The sequence below is a fragment of the Hippocampus guttulatus genome, chromosome 7 (genome assembly GCF_054856545.1).
Source record: "Hippocampus guttulatus isolate MCC_2025c chromosome 7, RoL_Hgut_1.0, whole genome shotgun sequence".
Taxonomy (NCBI): Eukaryota; Metazoa; Chordata; class Actinopteri; order Syngnathiformes; family Syngnathidae; genus Hippocampus; species Hippocampus guttulatus.
This window is the reverse complement of record NC_141267.1, coordinates 11,820,626-11,841,833: the sequence shown is the minus strand read 5'-3', so window position 1 is coordinate 11,841,833 and position 21,208 is coordinate 11,820,626. Positions and strand designations below refer to the sequence as shown.

Below are 21,208 nucleotides of genomic sequence, written 5' to 3'. Positions count from 1 at the left end.
ATGTATGCAATCTCAACTTGATTGTGGCATCACATATTTTTGTTTTAATCTATTATCTTATTGACTGCCATGGTGCAGTTTGTGTGATTAAAATCTCAATTCAAAAGGCTAAATTCAGTTTTATGTGTTCTGTAATATGAATGAAAAAGAATGAGCTGAAATTTTAAGCCTTTGTCAACATGTTTTTTTTTTTTTGCCAGTCAATCACAGGGCACATATTGACAAAAACAGACACCTGTAACTTGATTTTGTGGCCTGCACAAAAGTCAAGTGAGAGAACCCCTACACCATTTTAAAAATGTGTACTGTATCAATTCCATTTTAGTGAATGAAGCAATTGAAAATATTTTTTTTGAATTTCTCGACGGCCCAAGCTCCTAGTTGCGTTCAGAGGGCACTGTTCCATTTATATCCATCACAGTATGTTTAAGCTTGGCATGATGGAAGAGGGCCGTGCCGGCAAGTGATGCGCTGGCGAAAGGCTGCGTGAGAAGATGGGAGGCTGTATGTGAGCCAGACAGCAGCTGATTGAAGGGGGCTGGAAAGTCACTCTGCCATGTGGAGCAGTGTTTTGCAGCAGCTGCAATCAAGGCCTTTATAGTGGCCGTTACTTCCAGCCGATGGGGAGGAAAGGAAACCTCCTCATTACGGCTGTCTGACAGGGATCAAGGCCAGTCAAAGCTACAGTACACACACTCCAAGCTAACCACGACTCGCTTGCCCACCTTCTACTGACATCAACACCAGAGGGAAGACGAGGGAGAAAAAAGGATTTTCTCTTGGAAATGTATGCGGAAGGTCTACATAAAGAGAGCAGAAAAGGGAGGAGAAAAAACCCCCCAACAACCTAATTTTCAATTAAGACGGTTCGACATATGTCTGCAATTCAACAAAAATTCACATTAGGCTTTTGTTTACAGTGCATCATCAACACCGGAGATTTGGCAATGTTCGTACAGGCATGATAACATCACTTGTTTACACGCAGAAGCGTTTTTCTCTATCTGGACAGGCGATGTTCCCCGTTTGTTTGTTATTGTGTCAAATTATGAATCAACAGTGATGAGACAATTTCATTATATTTGATCTGTTGTGACGCAAGGAACAGGCCACCTAAACAAAGTGTTTACAAGAGTAGTGCAGTGCCAGAAAAAAAAACAGACGGATAATATTAAAAAGCTTTTCCAGACAACAAGCGGTTTGTGTTCATTTATAGCTCCTGATTGCATTCTTTACTCTATCCATTTCTATGCTTCACATGGCTTTAGACCGAAACTACTCCATCACCATTGACGTTTTAAAAAGTGTGTACCATGGATATGATATTAAGGGGCAAAAGAACACATTTTGACATAGTAGCTTTTCGCCCAACAATCACCGTATGCAATATGCTGCAGCATTAAGTCTCATTGCATGCACTTCACTCTAAAAAGTGCTGGGTTAAAAATAATTTTTAACCCAAATATCAGTCTCTTTTGTTTGCTTGTTGTGTGCGTGTTTTTTTTTAAACCACATTTATGCCACATCTATTTTCATAATTTTTATATATTTATTTCAGATGAAGTATGTTATGACGTTTCAAGAAAAATATTAAATAGCCAACAAACAGTAAAACATTTGAAAAAGATTACGATTCAGTAAAGCAAAATAGTATATATATATATATATATATATATATATATATACTATACTATAAAGCATAAAACATTTTAAACATTTGCCCCATGTACTGTACAGCACTTTATATACAGCGATGGATGTTTTCATTCAAGTGCTCTATAAACACAGTTCAGTTGAGTAAAAGATTACCATACACTGAAACTAAGTAGGCAGCAGGTGTAAACATACTGTATGAAAATCTAAATGAAAAATTCGAGAACTTTTTCAACAATTAAAAATCATTTCTTTGTAAGAGAGGGATTTAAAACTGTGATTTTTTTTATACTGCGTTATATTGGAGCATGCAAGGTCACGCAGATTTCAATGATAAAAGGATGTCAATAAAACAAAGCCAACAACCAACCAAAAGGAAAAATCCCTTAATTTAGTATTCATAACATCAAATCCAACCAAAAACCTTTGAAGGTTAAGTCTAGGTCAAAGTGCTCTCCTTTCAGCTTGAACACACTCAAGAATAATTCGTAGACAAGAACAAGCTCCCACCTAACCCATTAAAAAAAAAAAAAAAGAGAGAGAGAGCCTAACCTTCAGGTCAGGCAGCAGACAGCAAAAACAGAATCCACCATCCCACCTTTGCTTGTCTTGTCAACTGAGATAATAAGGGCTTCGACTGGGGGCATGACATTTACACATTTTGATACAAGAGTGGGGCCACTGAGCGTCCCTGTCAAGTGCCAAAGAATAGAAATACAGTATTTGAATAGCCTTGAATCCACCACTGCTATGCTCCTCAGACAATAGGTGCAGCACTAATCCCCCTTCATGGGCTCTGCATCCCCTGTCATGGCCACTGGTGGAGCATGCTGAGATGCTACCTTGGCGACTGACACGTCAACAAAGACGGCGTCCCTGGCCTCTGCTGGGGCCACTTGCTCTGCACTGCCGTGCGTGGAATCTGCATTAGTAGGGAAGAAAAGCCAAGAGCAACCTGTTAAACAAAAAGCTGCCAGGGTGCTGGGACCCCTGGTAAGAAGCTCGGTGTGGCCACCCATCAAATGTGCTGAGCCGGGCCGACAGCGCATCCCTCGCGCACCCCTTGGCAGCCCACCCCTATCAGTCTGGTGTCTTTGGGTTGGAACCGCTCTTGTGTCCGCCGCTCGGGCGGATCTGACAGCTGTTAGCATGGAGGCTTTTTCGCTCAAGACATCTCTCCATCCACAAACAATAACCCCCGCGGCCCTCGCCGAGCTTGAGAGCCGATCCTTAAAAGACAAGGTGGGGAAAATGAGCTGACAGTGTCACTCGTACGCCACTCGCATTTCACACTCCGCAGACACACCATGACAGATCTTTTTCACCCCAATATAATGGCGTCAACCAATAAGTGACACCGGTTGGTATTATATCTTTTGCGCTAAATAAGTCAAACGCCATGTGGATGCGGTTCATTGGGAAATTAGTCGCAAGAGGGCAGAGGAATGTGAGAAACGGGTGATGCTCTTGCTGATGGCCGTGACATCACACGGCATGCTTTGCAGGTTGGAACAGAAATTTGTTCTTTTAATCAATATACATACATAGGTATGTATATTTATGTCAAAAACTGGTTGAACTATCGCATGTTATAAGATAAGATATGCTTTAATTGTCCCACACTGGGGAAATTTACAGTCTACAGCAGTAAGATTGTGGGTAGAAAGAAAAAAAAAGTGTTTGCATTAAAAAAAAATCAATATAAATATAGATATAGATAAGGTGGCTGTGCCATTTACAATATCCTTTTTTCCCCCAAATTTTTCCAGTTTTCCAATATCCTGCAGGCCTGATAAAAAAAAAAAAATTATATATATATACATGCAAGATGTGTTTGTGATACAGTATAATATATCGTATATAAAGTAAAACTTTTTTTAATATTGGAATTAATCATCATGATAAAAGATTTGTGTGTGTGTGTGTGTACACAGAAAATGTTCTGCATACCTCCAGGATTGGGCCAAAAGTTAGAATTTAAAAAAATACATTCAATTAAACTGCATCAAGAAAATATCATGTCTTTCAACACGAAGGCATGATATGTTTCCCCACACTCCTATGAATTTGAATAAATGCATCGAGAGCAACACGTTGACATGTCTTGGAACAGTTGAGGGTGACATTCAGCTCACAAGGCAGACGCACACACAAGCACGCATGCAAACTCGCACATACACAAAGAGACAAGCAAACCTATCGTATTTACCACACAGTCGATGCATGCAGACTTAAGAGCACATTGAACCTCCTCTCGGGTGTACACCCCTGTCAGCAGAGCTATACTGCCCGTTTACCTTGCCCCAGGACATTCACGGGACAGCCAATCTGCCGTCTCCCGCATCTCCAAAGACATGTCGCCTTGTTTATCTCCTAATTGACTCTCAGAGGAAGGCTGAGATTGACAGTGATGCTTCCCACTTCACTTAAGTCCTTTTTAGCCAAGCAAGCCGGTGCGGAGTCACCTGTTAATAATACATCGCGGCCTACTTATTCCATTGATAAGCGCCACTTCACCTCTGCAAAATACAGCAGAGGAGAGACGTTAGTTGCCAGTCACTTTTGAGAAGACTTTTACTTGTTCAGAAATACTTCTAGCAAAAAAAAAAAATATATATATATATAAGAAAAAATACGCAAAAATAAGCAAGTCAGAGTTGTATTTGTTTCTTCGAAAGTCTGGACAAATGATTCGGTGCCCATTTTGTCCAGCGTGTCAACGCAATGAGGAGAAGCTTCTGCTGCTGACTGCTGACAGAAGTGTTGAGATAACATGTAGTGTAGGTTTATCATGCCTTGACAGATTGGCAAGACAGAGCGGGATTGTCATAACATCCCTAAACAGGAGCGACGCAGTTGATTGAGACTAATTGACAGCAGGAGAGGTAAAACTTCAGGGTGATGTGTTTAATTTTTTCCCCTGCCATTTACTTGTCATCACCTGACAGGAAGCAACGCTCCTTATTGCCGATGCACGCTGTTCACCTGACACCTCCTCCAAGCTATAGCTATAGCGGCGGTAGAGGACGAGCCAAAAGGGCATCAGGTGAGAGTGCGAGCTGGGCTGGCCCTTGTCCTCGTCTGTCGGAGATTATTTCGCGGGTCACGACTGGCGCGCCGGTGGTTTGTCACGCGCCGCTTGCCTAATGTCACCGAGACCACCCTTGCAGAACTCGGTCCAGCTGGGGGCCGTCACGGCGCCTCGTCACATCTCAACTAAGCAGTCCGTGACTTTTAAAACACCCTCACGAGTGTGCGAGATGCTAATTTAGCAAGGGTAACGCAGAAGGGAAAGTGTGTTCTGAAAGACGCAAACAAATCACTCTTTCGAATAAAGCGCCAGTCCGGGTAAGGCAGAATATTGCAAGGGCTTTTCTCTGTGATACTGGAGTTTGTACGTGGATGATAAACGAAATAAATAAAAATCACGACAATAGCGTTGATACCGTTTGTGGTTGCTGTCCTCAAAATCCTGCAGCCTCGTGAGCATGCGTCGTGATAATCAGAAGTTATCAGCTGCATTAGTTATCCATTCAGACCCTTAGATGTGACCGTCAGGGCCCTACAAGGCACAGACTAAAAAAAAAAACTCTTGTGAGCAAGCTTGTTTGAATTGTGCTCACCTTCAAACATGCCCGAAGAGAGAAGAGTCACTTGGGGGAGATAAAAGGTTGTCTGCAAGCTGAGCAATTTGTATTTCCTTTTTTGATCCCAAAGACATCACTTCTTGGGGAAATTCTCATCGCTGCCCAAAGTACTTCTCCTCATTATGCTTTAAAGATCTGTCCTTCTCACTTTTTGTGGTGTCCTCTTTGATTACATAAGTACAGATGCAAATTTGAAACACCCAAGTATTACTTGTCTTGTGGAAAGTGGGGATGGAGGAAATGGAGGCCTTCTACATAGAACGCATAAAATTAGTTTTTGCAGTTGCATTGTTCTGCCAGTGTATGACGATTGTGTGCGTGCCCTTGTGTGTAAGGTGTTGGTAATTTCGCTCTCATCTTCAGTCTGCTAATTAACAGGGCAGCATAACGAATGCACATGATCAGCTGCCTGCCTCTATAGGACACGTATGACTTCCTACGTGCCTTTTTGTGGGATTTTGGTCATGCCCAAAGTACTTTAGAGGCTCGATTCTCAAATGGAATCAAGTTGGCAGGAATTTTATTATTTCATATAGTTTGCACTACAGATAATGACAATTTCCCAGGTGCACAGCTCTTTACTCACCGATATAGCCTCATCTATATCGTGTTTGTATATAGTGTCGATTTTCAGAAATTCACATTTATCTTTGTGTCAGTCAATGGAATACCCTCCAATCGATACTGCAGAGTACAAAGTATAGTATTGCGGTGTCTTGACCCAAGACACAGCAATAGAGTGTTTATTTTCAGAATAACTAGCCATATGTTACAATGAGGTTTCAATGAGGAATCTGCTTGACTAGCCATGGGTCACACACTTAGTATCGAAATGACAAGCATTGAACTTTGGGTGACCAGGTGGTATCTGCTTTTGTCAATGTCAACCCAGGTAGGGACTGTAAATTACAAAAATGAATGCATCACTGAACTGGGACAAATAATCAGACATTGAGTACCGGTCATTTCATTGATTGAGCAAAATTGAATGTTTCTGATTCTGAATGACATTTTTGTTTTAAAACTGTGCTCCAGTGTACAAAGCAAAGGCCATGAAAGAAACACTTGCATGAATTTGCTGCGGGAGAGCTACAGCAATCATTTTTGGCATATACCACAACAGAAATGGTGAGCCAGGTTCTACCCTCAAGTTCAGTATAAATTAAAAATTCCAAAGGCGATGCTCCAAAATCTTGTCGAATGTCTTCTCAGACCTCATTAACAACAGCTTTATTGGCCAGGTGTCCCAAGACTGTTTTATTTATGTATTTATTTTTGCACATGGTGTGTACTACATTAGCCTGTTTATTAAATAAAGGTCCCCTTAGCTTCTTCATATGGTTCTCTGTAGTCTGCCTTTGGTGCACTTAATCGCACAGAGGAGCCGTCTTGTCTAAGCAGAGCCTACTGTACATCACACAGCACTCTCTCCTCATACAAACTGCTTCTCTCTCTCTCTTTTTCTGCCATTAATCCATCCCTCCATCTGGAATACCTGATTTGGTTGAGAGCTTTTACACTTCCCTTCACTGCCTCCGCCTTATTCCTGAGACTCGCGAACCGCAATGTGCTGATTTGAAAACACATGCACACAATGGAAGAATTATCCAATTACACTCGCTACAAGAAGATCTAAAAGCCCGGGCCAAGCCACAATGCTTTTCTGTCTAATAGCACATCGGATGTGTCTCATTGATATCCTATTTCGAGGCTCGTGTAGCATACAGCAGGTTGCTATGTCACCTGCTGTATGGTGTCACAATATAACCAACATAAAACTCCAGGAAGCCTATTTAATTTATAAATGGGGGTTGGATAGGTGGGTTTTCTACATTAAAATAATTCTGCACCGTTGCATCTACAGAGAGCATCTTCTAATAATGAGATATCATTTTATTGTACAACAAAATAAATGGATCACAAAAAAAAAAAGCAGCCAAGCAAACTTGAGCTCCTGATATTTACAAAGTTCAGAATAATAACAATGCTAATGTCAATAAAAACACAATAATGTCCCAATCTGATTATGCAGCCTGTATGGGGAATAGAAAATTAAATTTGATATTTGAGAACTTGCCTCTGTCTGTATTGTATTACACATAGGCGGGGTGGTGGAGGCGGCCTGAAATGTAATAAACATGACAACAAATTTAAAATGCATATTAACCCAGGATAAGGTAGGGATTGCACTTTTTTTTCCTGAAGTAATTACGAGGTTTTATTCATTTGTGTCATTAGTCAAAATGACAGCTGCTCCCCGCAGGCCGGACTATTCTTCTCTTGCGCTCGGCCGACAGGGAAGGAATAATAATAAATGTTTACAACACTCAGGTAACAGAGTAAATATTGGACTCATCAATTATGGGGGTAAGGGACCCAGCCATCAAATCCCATGTTTATTGTTACTGTTGGGGCAACATAAAACCTGACAGTGGCTGGTGGTCACACAATATGCCCTCGCAGGGGAAAACTGCGTGCGCAGACACACACACACACACACACACACACACGCACACGCACACGCACACGCACACGCACGCGCACACGCACAGATATACAAGGTGAACAGCTTTCTGTTGTTGAGTTATCTCACCTATGTCATGAAAGAAAGAAAAGAAGCTTCTTAATATGATGATGGGTGAAGCTTGGATGGACGCTGAGAGGGGCAAAACTTTTGAATGAGACTGTTGTCACCAAGGGTAAATTATGCTCGACAATTGTTAGAGAAGCACCAGAGAAAATGTGAAAAACTTTCTATGTAAAAATAAATAAATAAAATAAGGTTGGGTTCTTTTGTCGAGGAAAGTGTGATTCTTTGTTGTTATAAATGTGGCAAAGAAAACTGTGTTGAATTACTTCTCTTCCTTGCTAGAAGGGAAATCACAACACTGAAGAGAATAAAAATGTTTCGCAAATGAAGTCATACACTTTCAACAATAAAGTTCTAATAATGGGAAAAAGTTGTTATGTGATGACAATGAGGCAAACATTTAGATGAAAAGCAATGAACTTCAAATTGTCAAAAAAAAGTCTAATCATGAGAACAATGTTTTTCACATAACATAATACAAAAATCATGGAAAGGAGCCAAGGACATATTGTGACGTTTCGGTAAAATAAATAAAAAAATTAAACAAATAATGTTTTTCCTACAACATTAGCTCATATAATAAAATTCTGCTAATATATAAAATATTTCCTTTTCATCCATGATGACATTTTTAATGTATTTTAAAAAAAATGTATCCTTGAGTGTGGCCGAGGGATCACCAACGTGATACCCGCGGCCGGGTAGCCCCCAAAGACCACATGAGTAGCTCGGGGGCCAGTTCGAAACGCAGCTTACCATTGATTAGACCTTGTGATTTTTGTGAATGGAACAGAAGTGAATACATAAAAATGTAAAAATTAGCAGAGATTTATTGAAACATACTCTTGCATATTATTTATTTCCGAATCATTGTGAGAAATCATCAACCTGATCAGTCTGTTTACATAAAATGAATATGACTAACTATTAATAATAAAACATTCTTAAAGGTGATTTGAGCGATTTTGTTATTTCAAAAGTGTGTATGAAACTGGTAGGCTTGACGTAAAAAGTAGCTCTCAGTTTGAAAGAGGTTGGTGAACCCCGGTGGGGCCTTACTTCCAATTCTTTATTTGTTGACAGCGCATTTTGGCCAGAATAACTAGTTGCAAGAAACGGGAATTAATCATGTGTCTCATTTCCCCTAAACTCCCTCATTACAACACTGCATGATTGCTGAGTTGCTTTTGGAAGCAGCTGGTTATTGGGACCAGATGAACACACTTACAGGTGTTCCCTTTCTCTGTGGTCATATTAAAAGCTTCCAATATGAAAAGAACCTGCAGGTGCTTACAGACTGATGGAAATGATATCTGTACATGTTCTGTTCAGATTTTTATTTTTTTGTTGCAAGCCAAACACAACGAACAGATTTCATTTTGCAGCCTCAGCGTCCCCTGAGAAACTGTTTTTGGCGACTGAAAGCTGAAGGGAGCCGCGAGCGGAGCAGGTGGCGGCAGTATGTAAAGCTTATGAGTGAGCTCCACCGTTACAGCTGTGATCAGAGTTGAGTCGTGACACACAGCTGACTACAAGGAGAGGTGGGGGGGGGGGGGTCATTAACATATATTTATGAACAAGTACATGTTTATACACACACACACACACACACACACACATCAAATACAGTAAATCCTATTGTATTGTAAGGAAAATAAGCACTTTCCAAACTATGCTTCGGTGAGGGGGGGGGGGCACAGTGTGGAGTGTGGAAAAAAAACACCTCAGCTTGCTGTAAAACACTATGATAAAAGAAAACAAACCTCAAAAATATTTGCAACCATTTGCAAACATGCATAGGTGCCTTGTGTTGACCCCAGTAGCCCGTACTGTGATAAAGGAAGGGCAGGGGGAGGGGAGTTCAAAAGGCGTTGAGTTGAAGAAGAAATGTATATAATGCAGCTTTTGTTTATATACAGTTTGTGTAAGGCTGTGGCCTTTATTCCCACTCAACTCTCGACCCATTGTCACTGCTGTCTGATGCCTGGTGACTTGAGCATGTTGCCCGTGGAGTCGACCTTAATCCAGATGCAAAAGTGCATGGGATGAGAGGGGTGTGTTTGACAGCGATAGGGGCCTAGCATCTTGTCTGATTACCATGCAGGAATTTAGAACCATTGCCAAGGAAGACAACAATTGTTTTGGGTCATGACAACTCAATTTTTTTTCTCTGCTTTGATTCTCTCTGAAATTTGTGGTCAATTCTCGCCAAGGCAAAGTTAAAACTTCTCCAACTTTTGACATGGCTTTCCAACCCAGTGAGAATAAAACATAAAAATATCAAATACCATCCACTAACAATGGCAAACGGTAACTTTTTAACATTTTTCTTTCTCACTTGGCTGTAGAATTAATGAAGATTATATGAAGTTTGACAATTTGGAAATTGAATAATGATATTGGTTGCTGAGCCAGGCAGAACGTGCAAAGGTTTTGTTGATCATTGTGAGACGACGAAGTTCAATCAGCTTGTTTAGCAGAGAACATAAATTAGCAAAATGGATCGATGGGAGCGAAATCCACACTGAAGTAACTTGACTAGCACGCCGGCTCACTTCCCCCTCTTCGTTTCTATGCTCTGTATACAGCAGCCGCCGTGCCAGCTATTGAACCTTGTGGGTTTGTGTGTGTTGGCGAAAATGGTCTGAGCGTCGACTCCCTTATGATTAGAAAGTCTTCTCTTGAGTAAGTAAGTGGCACAGTGTCGCCAAAAATGAATAAAAATGGCAAGACCATAACAATGACTTGACATGACCAATGACAATAGAAGGGGGCGCGTAACCGAAGCAGCGACCCGTGCCAGCGCCATCTTGATCATGTGTTAAGTAACCGTGCTTGGATTTGCATAAGAATTGTGATTTCACATCTTTGTAAAACAACAACAAGAAAAACTCTCCAATAAAGTGGCAAATGAATCGTACAAATAATTAAATGGCTAAAAAAAAGTTGGAAAGATATCCAGGTTCGGTTGGATACTAAATAAATACACCCGTTGAATTTGCAGCCCACGTATAAATAAATAACACACAAAATTGGAGAATCAATTTGAGCAACATATTGAACGGCGATCATCACGCCATATTACAATTGGTGCTGCAGCTGTGCCTCAATCACGGAGTATGCAGGCCTGCCAAAGAGTGGGAACTCACTTTCACCCACACACACTGACACACGTATTGCACAGCAAACTAATAAATTGCCCTAACAGACTTTGGCAACGCTGTGATCCACCGCAACCACATCCCTCTTTCCAACACATAGTCAAACTCCTAATTTGGCAGGATTCAGCAATGAAAATAGTAATTCCCCCTCAAGCGGCCAGCAAGCAAGGCGGTGGGAAGTGAAGGCGAAGCTTCTGGTAAGGCCAACAAAGCGATTTGCGATGGGTGGGAGGGGGTTCACTAAGTGTCGGGATGATGTCACATGTGTACAAGTGCACACATGAATGGGATCTCGGCTGCAGCTTTGAGACCAGATGACTCTGTGGTTGCATGTCAACTGTAGGGATTAACATGCAAAAAGTTGAATGCAAGACCTTCTGTTTGACCACTTTTTTCACTCAAGTGCTTCTGCATGAGGATGTTTCATGCCAAAAGGTCAGTCATTTGTTATTATATAAAAAAAAGTGAATTTCTCCATTGTGAGATAAATAAAGGTTTTCTTATCTTATCTTGTATACGGTAAAACACTTTGTGACCTGTTCATGAAAGCACAATGATAATATTGCAGGGAGACAAAAGTTGCTGAGACCTCAGCATATCTTGCAAGACTTTTGCTGAGTGAGCTCATCTCATGATTCCCCAAGTGTTGTTGATGCAACCAGGCAAGAGCACACGCAATATTTTTATCCTTGGTCAATCAGCCTGACGTGCCAAATTCAGCACACTTTTATTTTTCCAATCGACACAAATTGTTGTTATTGTTAAAATGTAAAACGTGTGCTACACACTTACATTCTGAGGTAATTTTGAAAGTTTTTATAATTATTATTATTATATTATTTGGTCAAAGTCTTGACTTGTGAAATTGATGACTTTATTTTGTCTTTGCAAGGCAGGCTTGTTCAAAACTGAATACAAATTAATATTACATACATTATAATTGCGGATGGATTTTTTTCCCCCTTTGTTTTTATTTTACACAAACATACAGACAATGCTTTTAGTCCATTCAGTATGGCTGGGTAGGGTGTCTGTGCTCAGTGAAAAGTATCAGCTAAATTGTTAATGGCCTCAGACTGAAAAATTGAACAAAAACAAAACAAAAAAGAGGTCATTGAATCACTCCACTATTCTTTCAGCATTGACAGTCTCTGAAAGCCAGCATTGAGGAAGTCCGTTCTCTTGAGACTTCAGGTTTGACAGACTCGTTAGAGAGCACGCACACACCCTTAGTCTACATGTTACATTTATATCCCCTCAACTCAGCAGTGCCGATAACAACTTAACACACTCGTGTCAAATGTCAAGCGATAGAACTAGAGGGAGGGATTACATTAAGGCTGACTGTGTGTCTTGAAAAATGGAATTCAAAAGCTTGACTTACACGTACACCCTCGCGCGTTATTCTTTTCTTTAAGTGACAGCTGGCTCAGTAACACCACCAGAAGCTTGGGAACCATAAGAACCAGACCTCATGGGTGCCATCAACGATCAAGTCTAATAAGTTTATCATTAATTGTAGCCTATGGGGACTTTTGCTCTTGAATTAATTAGTCTTCAACAACTCAGGGCTCAGCGAAAATGAGAAAGTGTGGTTTGCTTAGTGGGCTGCCTGTATTTTTCTTTTTTCCCACCCCAAAATTGACATCTATGGCTCAGAATCATCAATCTGCCAATTGGCTTGCCGTTGTAAAAGTCCCCGGAGCACACAGTGGCACTGCAGGCAGTGTTATCTGCAGAAGTAGCCCTGCACAGTAGCTTTTGATTAAATATGAAAAGCTCCATCTACAAACAGAGAGAGGTGAAAATAGAGAGGAGGTCTTTTCACATACAGTACAGTATACGCAGTATATGTTGCTTTTCCTGCAATGGAAGCAAGTATAAAGGAATGAATTGCGGGACTGAAAAGCCCATTAAATGGGTTGTCGATGGACAGATGTACTTTTGTGTGCATGGGAATGGACAGACATCTGCATTATGTCTATTATGCTTAACCAATGGACAGACGGATAATTATATTATGTGTGGATGTGACTGAACTTACAGATGCTTAAATTATGCATTGATGTCAAGAGGCGGAAGTTGATATCGCGTATGAGAATGGTGAGACATTTGTTTGCATTTTGTGTGTATTAGTAAATGCCGACACAAATGTTTGCAATGTGTGCGTACGTGAATGGAGCGACAATTAAGCGATGTGACAAATGTGATATCGTCATATCGGGCCTCTGGAAATGATTTCAGTTTTATTGTTAACTTTTAAAAGCAACAGACTTTGACGAAAGTGCTGCATTGAAATGAAATACTCTGTGATGAAAAAGAAAGACTTCAGCCAACGTCAACTGATGTCATTGTTAAATACAGCATCATACGGCAGTTTGATTTTGGTTGTTTTGATGCTCATCAGTTCGCTGGAAAGTCGCACAGTGTAAGCGCCATTCAAAAGTTTAGATGAAGGATGACCAAAAAGAAAGGAAATATGCAAACTATCCAAAATAATCGCCTGCCTGCCGATTGAGACGAACGGTAACTGCCCATTTTGCCAGCCATCGGTTATTTTCCAAGAAATCATTTTCTTCTTGTCTTGCTTATGACTTGTCCTATTTTCTAACACATCACATAAACAACAACTCCCAGTCAATCACAGAGGGGGGGAAAAAAGCACACTTGTGGCTAACATTAAACACAAATGATATCTGAATCATCATATCACAATTACCTTTCCCACCCCATCCCCACTGATGGTCTTTTGTATTCCTTTGTGTACAACAGTTGCACAAACTATGACGAGGTCTGCTCAATTCGGTAAGTTGCTTTAAATGAATTATACATCCCAACGCTCCCACCCAGCCCAAAGGAACAATGCAATATTGTGTGGAAGATGGCGATCTTTTAAACAGAATTGAAACATAATCTTTATCTTGGCAGAGGACAAATAGACGGAGCACAAAGAGAAAGACGGGGGCAACAAAGTGTAAAAACTTTACCACAATGACTTTGCTGGCCCTCAGTCTCAATTTATGATTCATTTGTCAAGAGCTCTTAGTTTTTCCCTTCTTTTTTTTGTAATTGGCGTGATGATGATTTGCTTGGAAATATAGCTGCTGCTGAACCCCATAAAGAGAGTCAAATGACAGATCTTAACCACAGATTTACTGTAGCCTGATATTTAAGGAAATTCAATATTGTTTTTGTTCACAATGTTAAGTCAGCAAACACTTTCTTACGCTGTGAAGCAAGCAGAAAATTTAAAGTTTTATTTCTTTTTTTTCATGGGAATGTTTTTTGCGGGTGACCCGGTGGGCCAGTGGTTAGCGTGTCGACCTCAAAGTGCAGAGGTCGTGGGTTCGATCTCGGCTCCGGCCTTCCTGTGTGGAGTTTGCATGTTATCCCCGGGCCTGTGTGGGTTTTCTCCGGGTACTCTGGTTCCCTCCCACATTCCAAAAACATGCATGGCAGGCTGATTGAACACTCAAAATTGTCCCAAGGGGTGAGTGTGAGCGCGGATGGTTGTTCATCTCTGTGTGCCCTGCTATTGGCTGGCAACCGGTTCAGGGTGTCCCCCGCCTGCTGCCCGAAGAGAGCTGGGATGGTTAGTTGGAAGTCTGGGTAACACGGAGAGTCTATCTGAGCAAACACTACAGTAGCAGCACAACTGCAAAGGCATTGTAAGACTGAGTTATTGTCAGAAGTCCAGAAATTTTATACTTCCAGAGTTGGAAGAAATATAGAAAGCCAAATGTATTACAAGAGCAGCAGTGAGGTGATAAACAACAACAACATGTGGCGTAGGAAAACCAACTTTTTAACAGAATTAATCGACATTGCCTAACAATGTAATGTTTATGGAACAGATGTTCTCTTCATAGAAAATCTGTATGAGTTTATGAAACAGGGAATGTTGACATTTTGTCTCAAAGTTTAGACATGCTGACTTCCTTAGCTAGAGCTACGAGTCCTGCCATATATCCTAACATGTAAAAATAGAAGTGGCATAATGGTTGGTTCAAGAAGAGAATTACATCAGTGGAAAAGAGGGAAAGCCAAGCGACTCGTCGTGCATGTGGAAGTTTCCCTCCTCACATCTCTTTGGCAAAACCACTCGGGGCGATTGTCTGCTGAATCCGTGCTCAGTCAACTTTGGATCGACAGTCACGTACGTCCTTTAAAAACCAGCACGCCAAACATGGTTAGCAGCTTTCCTTCAGCTGCTGTCTATCAATGTCATACTGGATCAACAAGGCAGAACCCGTTCTGACTCTCTGCTCCTCTGCTGCATGTCTGCGAGCCTTCCACTGCTACCTCTTCCACCTTACACTCTGTTTCAGTTTTGTCTAGGCCAGGTTGGGAACTCGGATGCAGCTCAAGGTTGATTTATATGTTTGCGTTTGTGGTTGTTGGTTTTAGAGTCATGCACTCTAAGTTGATTGTGACACGCTTTTTGTTTCTTTTTCAATGCCCCGGGTCCTGATAGATAGACATCATGGGACTTCTTCCACGTACAGATTGATCCAAACCTCTCACATCACCAGTGGGCCCAGTCACGCACCATAGCTTCTTCTGTGCCTGGCCAGAAACATGTAACTCTAATTTCTCCCTGAGGTTCTCTATCCATCATCAACAGATCTCTCCCAGAGTTCTTTTAACTCTGGTTGTTGGAACAAAATGTATCACTAGCCTTACGGACAACATATCCCAAAGAAATGGTAAGAAATTAAGCCGCCGTTGGTGGTTGCTACTTTTTAGAAACAGCAGCATTTTTAGTCGTATTGTACATGTATTAAAGGTACTGTATGTTTATTACACAGTATATCTGTATTTTCCAAGGGTTCCGAGGAGATTAGTTGAGCCTAACCTCAATGATGAAAACTCAACTTCAAGTACTAGCTGAGTAATTTCAAACATGAACACTCCAAAGCCCTAAATTTAATATCATTTTAATGCTTGCTATCGGGCAAGTTTTATGAAGAGAAGAATGTATGTGATGATTTTACGGCATGATGAAAAACACTCGCTCCACAAAATATTGAATGTGTGCCATATTCAAGTCGAGTACCACATTCATTCTTTTTCATGTCCAGAGAGAGGAGCTTTTCTTCTTCAAAAGTTTCAATCCATCACAGCCCCCCTACTGTGCCTAAACAAACCAAAAATGTGTGAAGAGATGTAATCTCAGAGGTGTCACTACGGAAGTATTTAATGTGGCAGATATACAACAAAAATTGACAGCCAGAAAGAAGTCTAAAATGAATCCATATTGCACACTTTCAAGGCAGCGCTGTCAATGTAACAAACGGAGACGGGCAAAACACAAATGCGCTGACCAATTATGTGTCTCCTAAAAAAATGATGTTATGTATTTACATGACTGTATGAGAACAAGCAGTTTGAAGAGCTGTTCATATTCACCTCATTTAGGATGTTACTTTTCCCCGATATACATACACTACTTCGGTTTCTGGCATGAAAATGTAATTTCTCCACCCCCACCTCAACCCCCACACCCTTCTATCTCATCATAATTTGAGCCACAGCGGAATGCAAAACAATAAAAAATCTAATTAAAAGATAGCTCAAGCCATTAGCTTCTCTCTATAAGTTTTAAATGTGAACACTAAATCTGGGAAAGAAAATGCAAATGGCTGCAAAAATAAAACAGAACCCAAATTAATTTGTTTACGCTAAGTACGCATCCAATTCTTTTAAACAATAAACTGGCTCGCTCTACTGCCAATTTTATGCATTCCTAGTATAGCAAAAGCCCACAACACTTGAAAGCATGGCGTGATAGTTTTGCTTCGTAAAACCATTCAAGAACAAATGCAAATATAATCTACAAAGCAACTGGTCTAATGAGATTAGGACATGTCCGGAATAATAGAATGGCGACTCCGCTCCATTTTGTGACAGACTGTGGAGCTGAGCCACATCACATTCAACAATTAAGCACTTATGAGTGAACTCTTGATTTGCAAACTAACCCTGACATGTTTGTATTTTATCCATCCATCCAAAATCACGACACAACAATGAGAATTTTGCAGGCTAACAAATTAAAAGGGGGACAAAAAAAAAAAAAGAAAAAACCCCACAGATGCATTGCCGTATTTGTCCAAGAGGCACAAAATGAACAATTAGATAACTGATATAATTTTAGGTTCACTCTGAACAGTACAAACTAAGATCTTTTTGCCTCATTGATTTGAATGAATATTTGGAAATTAGTTTCACACTGAAATCCTCTCACTGCTGTCAGTGGCCAAATTTTGCACTATTGTGGATTTAAGCAGGGCACAGATGTCATGGTGCAGGTACATTTTTGAGTTACCTGTATATATCACGTCGGCTTCAGTGATGGCGCTCCACAGCCCCTAAGATAAACACAATAATGTATTTTTAGAATGCATCATAATATCAAAAAAATGGTTTGCCCTGGAATCAAAATCAAAATGCTTTTTTTTCCCCCTCCAAAAAGTCATTCACAACACTACACAACTGCACATCAACTCTACTTATTGTCCACTTTGCTGTAAATATCCACAGTGGTGTCACTGTATAAACTGTTTTTACGGACAGTGAGGATTTGGGATTCACACTTGTGCTGTGACATAGAAACTCTATTTTGCTCTCTGTGATAACATGAGGAGCCAAATGCCCCTATCAAAGGTGAAATTGGCAGCAGGGAATAAAAAGGCCCATCATTTTGACCCCGCACCCCCACCATTTCCCACTTTGCACTCTCAGTTTCACTCGGAGCACAACTCCCATAAAATATTGGCTTCATCATCACCAAGGACGACAGGCCAATATGTTAGATGCCACTCTCCGGAGAAAAGCACCGGTGCCTCGACAACCCATAACAATACTCTCCAAAAACACTAAAATCTGATGGGAATTCATTTTAGACGTGAGAGCACGCTCTCCTCAACTCTCTATTACACTTTCACATTAAATTGCAGCCTGAGTGTCAGATGAGTTTGCAGTCGTCTCTTGACGGTAAGGCAATGTGCGCAAAAGGACTTTGTATACAAGAGGGAAATTTCAGAAAAGTAAATTAACTGTGGCGCCACAATTTGTATACATGTTCTATCATTTAAAGCAATAATGTAACTACCGATTATATTAATAATCGATTCCCGTACTTTTTGGACTCTGAGACACTACTTTTTTCCCCGCAATTTGACCCCTGCGGCATATAATGTGACCCAGTTTATTTTTGAAGCCGCCAATAGATTTATCCATAGTATTGTCACATTTGACTAATGAAATTATCGAAAATGTCACAGGGAATCAGTGTAACTATCCGAGTTTGCCTTAAAACCGATTATTCATCACTCATTTGAAGTTGGAGTGTGCACACGTGAGGGACGAGGCTGGCTGCCTGAGATAGAAATGCGGAATTTTGCATGTGTTGCGGTGCATGGCTGTGTACTGTAGGAGTACTGGAGAGCGAAAAGAAAAATCTTGAAGGGTGTCTCATAAGACTAGGGATCGAGTGCCATAAATACAGCCATCTTGGCAACGAGATGCCCGTCCCTCTGCTGTATTGATACCGACTCCCAACATTGCTGGCAACGGACGACAAGCCTGAAATAATGACAGACTGATAACCCAAAGATGTACTTTGTTAGTTTCCTTTTTTTACAAGGATATTTGTGTTTATTTTATTTCGTTAAAGAAACCGTTTTTTTTTTCAATTTAGTTTCCGTACTAGTTTTCATGAACTAGAATAACATTGATTGATTGATTGATTGATCATTACCTAAATCAGAGGAAATCCCTGAATGCTTTCCAACCTGGGATGTTTGGAAAGATAACATGATATGAACATGCCTCAAGTGTCACAGAAGAAATTAGCAACACTACCCAGCTCCAACATCTCCACTGAAGGAGACTTTGTGGCGAAATTATCCTTCCAGCCATTCTGAGCTAAACGCCTCGTACCCATGCCCTTTATATTGACAGCAACGTGACAGCATGCTACTTTTAAATTCCATTGCAACTGTCAGTGGCTAACATCAGTCCTGAAAGAGCAGTCACGTGATGGGACTACAAAACACGCTCTTTTCTCACCATCTTTTGAAGGACTTCCATAAGATGGCCGTGTCACCTTCGTGGGACAAAATGACAAAGTGAAATATTTTCATTGACAAGGAAGGATATACTGGAGGTACACAGAGAAGCACATGTAGTTGGTAATGGTATGTTACATACTAGGCCATGAGGAGGGGTCACAATGGGAGTAGAGCAGCTCACCGTAAACATACTCCTCCCACAAGAATGCCCGGGGTATGTAATCATTTTTAAGGAGCAAGGCATAAATTCACTGGTGGCTAGAATGCCCATAGCTAGGCCTGGACAAAACAAGGCACTGTGAATCCATAAATAAACCACGTGGCTTCAGCTTTCCTTTCAGCACGGCGACAGTGTTGTGCGCTAGCTGCCTTTAAAGAGAAAGAAAGCAAAGCAAATAAAAGATGAATAAAAGGGATAAAAAGACCCAACATATTCCCTTGCACAACTACATCATTAACCTGAAGGGAAGTAAACAAGGGGATGAACCTCAAGTCCTTCTCCGGCATACCACAACACAACACAATTTACAGCACAAAGGAGTTGGATCAAAGGTTTGTTCGGGTCGTCAACGTGTCAGTAGCAATAATGACCAATGTTCTTCTAGTCGTTTCAGGTTTCACTTATTAATGGTTCAGTTAATAGGTAAATCAGGGGGCACAAAACAACTGCCAACCGTTGTTTGCTCTGATTGTTTGCCACTCTAATAATTCCAAATGACAAATCCCAGTTGATGCAAGGCTTCCTGTGATGTGCTTCAGCATTTGAACAATGAGCGTCCATCTGTGGGAATTCTCTCATTAGCACGTTTGCTTTCACAGAGACGGTAAGAATGTAACGCGATATGCTGCAGACTGGAATACGGGGAGTGTGACCTTTGTCTGGACAAGAAGGATGAAACATTATCCAACAAGAAAGTAGCACCAAGTCCTTTGCAGGATTTAAAACGAGGCACCGGCGCCACAATGCAAACATCAAATGAAACAAAGGAGGATAACTGTAACGATTGAAGGTGAACCAGGTGCAGTAAAGTACAGAGAATATCTACACCGGCTGTCGTCAATTCGGTAGACCACAGACAATTTCAAATGCAGTATCAGCTGTTCATTTATTCAGGCCAGAAGTCACAACCCTTTACATTACCATAATAGATCTTAAGCAAAAACCTGTTGCGTGTGGACTGGAGTATGGGCTTTGGGCTTTAAGATGTTTCACAAAATTCTGGCATTTATCATTCAGCATTTTATGCAGAGCAGCTCCACATTCAGAGATTCACCGGTACAATACCCAACACGTGAACATCATTGTCCATATACTTCTGAGCCTAACTTTTTATAGGTGCTTTTGAATTGTGTTTTCAGAAAACCTGTTCAAAACAATTTCCAAGCGCGGCACCCCGTCAAAACCTTAGCACATATAAAAGTGTATTCTAAGAAAATACTGTGCAACATGAAGTTGGTGATATACGTAACATCTCATGCCGATATGATATTCATGCTTTAGTTACGTGAGCACGCACTGATCTGCCCCATGTCATCTTTTGTGAAGAACAATGTTTACCAAATGCCAGTGTGTGCCTTTCATGTTGTCTACCATTAAAAAGGTCAGGACTCACACATCACCATGCTGACATATTTACGTATGCCTCTCGGAAGAGCAGAGTTTTGCTTGCTCTCTTCCATCTCCTCCCGGAGGAGACTTTTGACTTCCACAGCAATGCCGCTTCCTGATGCGCTTTCAGAGAGTTACAGTGAGCCATCTGGCCTATGTTCAAAATCACACTGTCTCTTCCAGACAGCCTGGACCGAATCGAACATGGATGAAAACACAAAAATACATGCCAGGAAAGACTAGTTACATAAACTATCAGTTTGAAAACTTGCTCGAGGCTTCCCGAGTAAAATGTGAGACAGATGCGACATAGTTTGTGTGCAAATGCCAAACTGATATGACGTACTTCTGAAATTGTTGACACTGGGAGTGTAAACGGTGTGTTGGATATGTTTATTAATTTGACATGCTTATTAATGTGTTCATAGTTTGCAGTGTGGTGTAGAGCTACGTGGTGCGCAATGTTTTTCAAT

General features: G+C 40.9%; 1 long non-coding RNA gene across 1 annotated transcript in view; it reads right to left on the bottom strand.

The window, feature by feature from the left end:
- Positions 1-21,208, bottom strand: part of LOC147202243 (uncharacterized) — a 95,800-nt gene that overhangs the window by 37,553 nt on the left and 37,039 nt on the right. The window contains exon 2 of the long non-coding RNA XR_015101365.1: positions 17,380-17,422. This is a non-coding gene — a long non-coding RNA (uncharacterized LOC147202243). The remainder of the gene's footprint in view (positions 1-17,379; positions 17,423-21,208) is intronic.